The 7,500-nt window shown below is 46.0% G+C and overlaps 1 protein-coding gene across 1 annotated transcript in view; it reads left to right on the plus strand.

Annotated features, from left to right (window-relative positions):
- Positions 1–7,500, plus strand: part of LOC125289324 (neurexin-2-like) — an 836,342-nt gene that overhangs the window by 172,120 nt on the left and 656,722 nt on the right.

Genomic DNA, 7,500 nt, shown 5'->3' on the forward strand with positions numbered 1-7,500 from the left:
CTGTGTACAAACCAACACACACCTGCGGGGTTCCTTTACTCATGGTGCTGACCACACCCTGGACAGTGCGTTATTCCCAACCATGCACCCGCACATTCCGCAGTGACCATGGCAACCATGCACCCCCACATTCCGCAGTGACCATGGCAACCATGCAAACATTCCTCTTGTCTGCCTTTGACTTCTGAGGAGAAGAGGGGACACATGTGGATTATGGTCTCTCTCTCGCTCCTTCTCTCTCTCTCTCCTCTCTCTCTCTCCTTCTCTCTCCATCTCTCTCTCTCTCTCTCATTCTCTCTCTCCTTCTCTCTCCATCTCTCTCTCTCTCCTTCTCTCTCTGTCTCTCCTTTTCTCTCTCTCTCCTCTCTCTCTCTCTCCTTCTCTCTCTCTAGTGTTATTGTCAGAGGGTTTCTACTGATTTCTCTTTTTGTGGGCCGTTTGTAGCCTTCTCCTTTGAAGAGCGCTTACAGACCCCCCTAACAGGCCGCTCTCTCTCTCTCTCTCTCTCTCTCTCTCTCTCTCTCACACGCTCCAGCAAAGAGTGAATGGAACTGAGCTCATATTAAGTGTCTCTGAGGAGGCGTTTTATACGCGCCACAATTACTGCTGAGATGAAGCATGTGTTAAAGGGTTGGTGGGGGGGGGGTTGGAGAAGTCTTTCTTTAATGCCTCTGTCTGCTTTCAAACAGAGCGACCAGCCTATCCAGTCTGTTTTGCGTAGATAGTCCGGTGCGGAGCGGAAATCTGCCCAAAGCCGCTGAACTGGCGGCTCAGACAGACGGAGACGGAGAGCGTCAGATTGAGAGCGTGGTCTACCACAGATGATTAGGACAATCGTTTCAGTCCAAAGCAAAGAGACAGAGACGGCGTCAGATTGAGAGCGTGGCCTACCACAGATGATCAGGACAATCGTTTCAGTCCAAAACAAAGTGCGTCTGTGGCCCCACACTCGTTTGGGAGATTTACACCAGACACACCCCTGATGAGAGGTGTGTGTGTGTGTGTGTGTGTGTGTGTGTGTGTGTACAGAGCCGTCTGTGGCCCCACACTCGTTTGGGAGATTTACCCCAGACACACCCCCGATGAGAGGTGTGTGTGTGTGTGTGTATGTGTGTGTGTGTGTACAGCACGTCTGTGTGCCCAGACACACTCCAGCTGATGTCCTTCACCGCCTCCATCACCACACACCGTCTTTTTGTTTGCTGTTGGCCGGGGTGGTGATGGCCAACAGCAAACAAAAAGACGGTATTACTTGTGTGTGTGTGTATGTGTGTGTGTGTGTGTGTGTGCGTGTCGGCATGTGTCTCTCTAATCTGACAATCAATACTAAGATGTGAAGAGGTCACCGTCACTTTGCAGCGCCCCTTCCGTGTCAGGCAGACCTCAAATACACATCGATTGGCTCCTTAAGCTCGTGTTGACAAGCTCTGCCTTAGAAGACCCTCCCAAGCCTCAACTCAAACACACACACACACACACACACACACACACACACACACACACACACACACACACACAAGCTCTGCCTCAGAAGATCCACCCAAGCCTCAACTCAAACACACACACACACACACACACACACACACAAACAACACACACACACACACACACACACACACACACACACACACACACACAAAGGCATCTGCAGTCAGTAGGTGAGCTCGCTCTCCAAGTGGTCATGCTGAGACCTCAATGACGCGTCTCTAACGCACACGAGGGCGCCTCCTCTCATCATCAGCACTCGCAGCCTTCCAAAACATGACACACAGATAATGGAGGGGACTTTTTCATCATTAGTCTCTCATTTGGTAATGCTGTCAAATTAAAAGTATTTCCTGAAAAGAGTCTTTTTTCAACAGTGTGTTTGATGTCATCACGCAACAACAACAGCTTGCATTTATGTAACACTGTATCAAGGCTCCCAAAACAACTTAAACAATAAAATCAGAGATTAAGAATTCAGTAAAAATGAGAATTCACCGGTGTGCAGAGTTAGAGTTCAGTAAGGTGACAGCAGCAGGACAGAAGCTTCCTCTGAACCTGCTGGTTGGGGTGCAGAAGGGCACACTATATGCTCTACAATACTAAGTAATGCATTTCTCATTATCACACACTGTATACACTCTCTACAATACTAAGTAATGCGTTTCTCATTATCACACAATACTAAATAATGCATTTCTCATTATCATACATTGCATAAGTGCTCTACAATACTAAGCAATGCATTTCTCATTATCACACACTTGCATAAGTGTTCTACAATACTAAATAATAACTAAATTCTACAATACTAAGTAATGCGTTTCTCATTATCATATATATAGTATGTCCTTCTCTGAGCTGCTGTGTGCTGAAGCTCTTGAGTGACCTCTCTGTGGGCTCGAGCTGCTCTTGAGTGACCTCTCTGGGGGCTAGAGCTGGTCTTGAGTGACCTCTCTGTGGACTAGAGCTGCGCTTGAGTGACCTCTCTGTGGACTAGAGCTGCTCTTGAGTGACCTCTCTGTGGACTAGAGCTGGTCATGTTCCAGCTGGTTCTGCGCCGCATCCAATCCGATCGCTCCATGTGGAGAGGAGAACGAGGGATGTTTAAGAGTCCCAGTAGTTTAGAGGAAGGCCAGAGGAAATCCTGAATGTGTGTGTGTGTGTGTGTGTGTGTGTGTGTGTATGTGTGAAGTGATTCCTGAAGATTCTCTCAGGCGTCACAATAAAGAGGATTCCTACGGGCTTGCAAGTCTTCAGAGCAGGGCCCAAAAATGGCCTGCTTTTCTCTTTCACCACCTATTGTGTGTGTGTGTGTGTGTGTGTGTGTGTGTGTGTATCACGTACATGACTCACTGATTGACACCTAAATCCTGATTTCTCCTCAGCCAGATAGCGGTGCATGCTCAGTCACAATGGGCCATGTTCACTGAGGGTGTTTATCTGATGTGTCGGACTTGGCAGATCACATGACGATCTGCTGTGACTAATGAATCCCCAATTAACAAAGGGATGATTAAGAGGTGTTTTGAAAGTTAGTCACCTCTGATTAAACGACAGTGGAAGAAAATAGAGACATCTGTGGGCTGCACATTTATGCCTGTGTGTGTGTGTGTGTGTGTGTGTGTGTGTGTGTGTGTGTGTGTGTGTGTGTCTGATACAATTACCTACATGGATAGGCTGCACATTTATGCATGGAGGATGCACAAGAGTTTGTCATCGATTCCTCAAAGCTTGCAAGATACACACTCACTCAGGTGAACTCACGAGGAGTGGGCACCACCAAACACATGTGTGTGTGTGTGTGTGTGTGTGTGTGTGTGTAGGTGAACTGACGAGGAGTGGGCACCACCAAACACGTGTGTGTGTGTGTGTGTGTGTGTGTGTGTGTGTGTGTGTGTGTGTGTGTGTGTGTGTGTGTACTGGCTGAAACAAACACACCCCACCTCCTCACACACTGGCTGAAACACACACACCCCCCCCCCACACACACACACCCCACCTCCTCACACGCACACCCCACCTTCTCACATACACACACCCCACCCCCTCTCACACACACACCCCACCCCCTCACACACACCCCACCCCCTCACACACTGGCTGAAAAAGAGGGAAGAGAAAGCACCACTAACCACTCAGCTGAATAGAGGCAGGGTGGGTGTGCAAGTGGTTGGATTTTGTCCCAAAGTCCTTTTAGGCAAGTCTTTCCACTCAGCGACCAAATTGTAACGTTTTTTGGGCACTTATCGGGCATTCATTTTGGGCAGAACTGCGCGTGCGCAGGGCTTCACGACACCATCCTCGCTCCAGCTGCGAGATCACGACACATGATTGGCACGATGTATTCACAACACACCCCATGATTGGCACGATGTATTCACAACACAACACATGATTGGCACGATGTATTCACAACACACCCCATGATTGGCACGATGTATTCACAACACAACACATGATTGGCACGATGTATTCACAACACACCACATGATTGGCACGATGTATTCACAACACAACACATGATTGGCACGATGTATTCACAACACAACACATGATTGGCACAATGTATTCACAACATACCACATGATTGGCACGATGTATTCACAACACAACACATGATTGGCACGATGTATTCACAACATACCACATGATTGGCACATGATGTATTCACATGTCAACTTTTGGTGGAGGAAGGGGCAGAATATATGTAGATGACTGCCATGTTTGCGTTACAAACTAACCCCATACATTTCTATGGGAGATACTAACCCCATACATTTTTATGGGAGATACTAACCCCATACATTTATATGGGAGACTCTGAGTGCCGTGTCTTGTCATTAGAAGGTCTCTGATTGTCCCCAACACTCTGGTGAGGTGAAGTAGGCCAGTGGGGTGGTGTGCATGGGAGCTGATGGAACAGGCATGAGATCTAGACTGCTGTTGAGATGCATGATAAAAAAGCACTTTTGAAATGGTATAATTTCCTCAATTATCAATTCCATTCATTTTATCATTTTCCATTCATTTTATCAGAAGACAGCAAAATGATTTATTCAAATGGAAAATTTCCTTCAGCTGGATTGAGGGTATTAATGTGAAACGTTCATGATCCTAATACATATTCAGGAACACCTGAATTGCATAAACCCACTGACTGTGTGACATGTCAAGCATTTACTCAAAGTTTATTTATTTTTTAACTCATAATTTTCCTCTTTATCTGTTATCTCTTGTTTCCACATGACATTCTTTTCACCAGTAAACTTAGCTAACTTTGTAAAATTTGTCCGGTTGGTATCCCTCTAGAAATAGAAATAGTGAAACATTCGCTCTTTTATCTGCACGTACAGTGTGATTCGGAGAAATGTAAGGCACATGGGTTAATACGCTGCCATGCCCAACGACCACGATGGAGCTGAGGGATTCTGACACTGTGTTCTCCTGCTGCATGTTGTTTGTATGTGTCGTCTTAAGGCCTACACACATGGCAGGTGACGCGACCGTCAGAGTTTAAAAGAATCTATTGAAGTGACTGGGGCAGTGCAGACGGCAAGTGGAACAACGGCCATCGCCTCGCTCTAATCGGTCCCTTTTCAATTTTTCAGGCCGATTTTGATACGTCATAATAGAAAACAGCTGTCTGGTCAGTTAGAGATTCACCGATATGGAATTTGAGGGCCGATAACGATAACCGATATTTATTGGTTTGTTGTGGGCAATACCGATACGATAACCGATAATATTACTCTTGAAAAAAAATTGTGAAAAGTGATTTGGGGAAAGCATTTAATAAGCATAATTTTATTGCAGTAATTTTACCTACCACCAAATGATGGACAGAACTCATAATAGTCCTCAATAGTACGGCAGTCAACAACATAACAGTAGCCTAGCCCTACAGTATGTGTGGCTCCTTTAAGTGAACCTGACGTCAGTGGTGCAGTGAGTGGCTAGAGAGTTTGAATCGTTTTCATTTAGGACTAAACACTCATAAACGGCTCAGCTTGGAACAAGCTACAGTATAGCGACCAAATCAGAGTTTGTGAGGGAAACTTAGGTTTAGTTTCAACTGCGAGTAACTGAATAAAGCTGCAACTCCTCAGACTGTAGCCTATCTTATGTCCGTCTACTCTGTTGCGCACAACCTGCTGCAGCAGAAATGAAAGGAGTTAGCCCCAAAGGTTTTAATAACTTATGATGACCTGTCTGGAACTGAAGCACAAATGGTTAGCATATTTCTAGGTTAATAATACAAAAGCCAAGCTAAAGTAATGCAAATATAATACTAAAACACAAATTAGAACTAGGCCTGCTTATGTACTCGTCTCACTAACGAGTTTGTTTATTTGTTTTCCCGACCAGCGCGGTAAAGTGCAAACACACCAGCACAAGACGGCTCTAGATAGGGCTGAGCTCCGCTCTGTTAAGGTTAAATGGCGGATCATTCACGAGAGGAGGATTTTGAGATGCACAGATTCCCAAATGAGCGATATCCACAGATTTTGTTAGAGTGGGGAAATACATTCACACGCTGACATTATATTGAGGAAAAAGTATAGCCAACCAAGCTCAAGTAGCTCAGTGTAGCCAGACGGACCTTACATAGGCCTAGGACTTTAAAAATATCGGTAAAAATTATCGGCCAGAATTCTGCTATCGGACCCGATAATAATATTTTCATTTTTTCACTTATCGGCTAATAATATATCGGCCGCCGATATATTGTGCATCCCTATGGTCAGTGTATCTCCACTGAATGGATAGGTGATCGTGTCGCCAGTAGTGTGTGTAGTAAATTGATAAAAAGAATTCCACCGTCCCATCGCCGGCCGTTTGTGGTGGGCATTATGTTCAAATGCCAGCATATCACTTGTGATTCGGACTCTTGATGTGTATCTTAGCTCTGGTTCCTCTCTCCGTCTCCAATGCTGACTAAGGCAGCAGATGGCATCTAGTCCTGTTTGCGTTTCAAGCCACGCATCTCGAGTCTCAAAAAATCATGGAAAATAAACGTCCCTAAATGTGATTTAATTGTTGGCAGATTGATGATAATGTCTGAGAATGGGTTTATTCTGTCCGTAAATTGCCTCTTGGACGTGGCCTTGTGTGAAGGCATCCTCTGCCTGGTCTCACCGGCCTGTGGTAATTGAGACAATTCATTTTGGATGCTAAAAGGATGGAGGGATGAAAAGAAAGGAGAGAGACAAAAAGATGGGGGGGGGTTATTGAAAGGAAAGATGCTAAAGGGATAGAGGGATGAAAAGAGGGGGGTTTATCGAAAGGAAAGCACTTTGGCCAAGAAATCAGGGCTTCTCATTAGCTCAGAGAGGGAGGCGGAACAGCAGTGGAGAGAAGGCAACCAGCACGAAGCTTCCTTGGAGTTCAATTCCAGCCGTGATCTGTGTGAGCATTGCTACAGTACCATCATTAAATGATAAGTTTTAACCAGTTGACAGTGGTGTCTGCTGCTTTGAGGCTTTTGGGAATAAAATCCTGGCAGAGAGAGAGAGAGAGAGAGAGAGAGAGCTGCTAGCAGCTGCCGCTGGTCCGTATATGTCCCAGTACAGGGGTGCAGCATTGATGAACTACTGTAGCGTCATTACATGATTGAGATCCTATTATAATGGGCACTCTTTCACCCAGTCTCCACTGCGATTGCTAAACAAGGCTTGGTTGATAAGAAGCGTAGTGCTGTGCGGATGTGCACAGTGCCCAGGGCCAGGCCCTCTGGTGGAGCTTTGTCAGCAGTATTCAAGCCCTTTGATGAGCCTGACTGTGTAGGGGGAACTCAGACCTGCACTGGGTGACATTTCTGCTTGTGAATGGTGCATCCCTGTTGTGCCTCTCGGCTCCGGCTTCGTGACCTTCATTAGAGCGGCAAAGAACAGCCTTTGCAAGCCCCTGAGCCGCAGAGCGAATTCCGCGAGGGCTATTCACTCGACGACAAAAGACACATTACTCATAACTCACTCAAGCCTCGGCTATTATTGGTGTAAGTTGAGGCTGTGG

This window comes from Alosa alosa, chromosome 24 (genome assembly GCF_017589495.1).
Source record: "Alosa alosa isolate M-15738 ecotype Scorff River chromosome 24, AALO_Geno_1.1, whole genome shotgun sequence".
NCBI classification, from domain to species: domain Eukaryota; kingdom Metazoa; phylum Chordata; class Actinopteri; order Clupeiformes; family Clupeidae; genus Alosa; species Alosa alosa.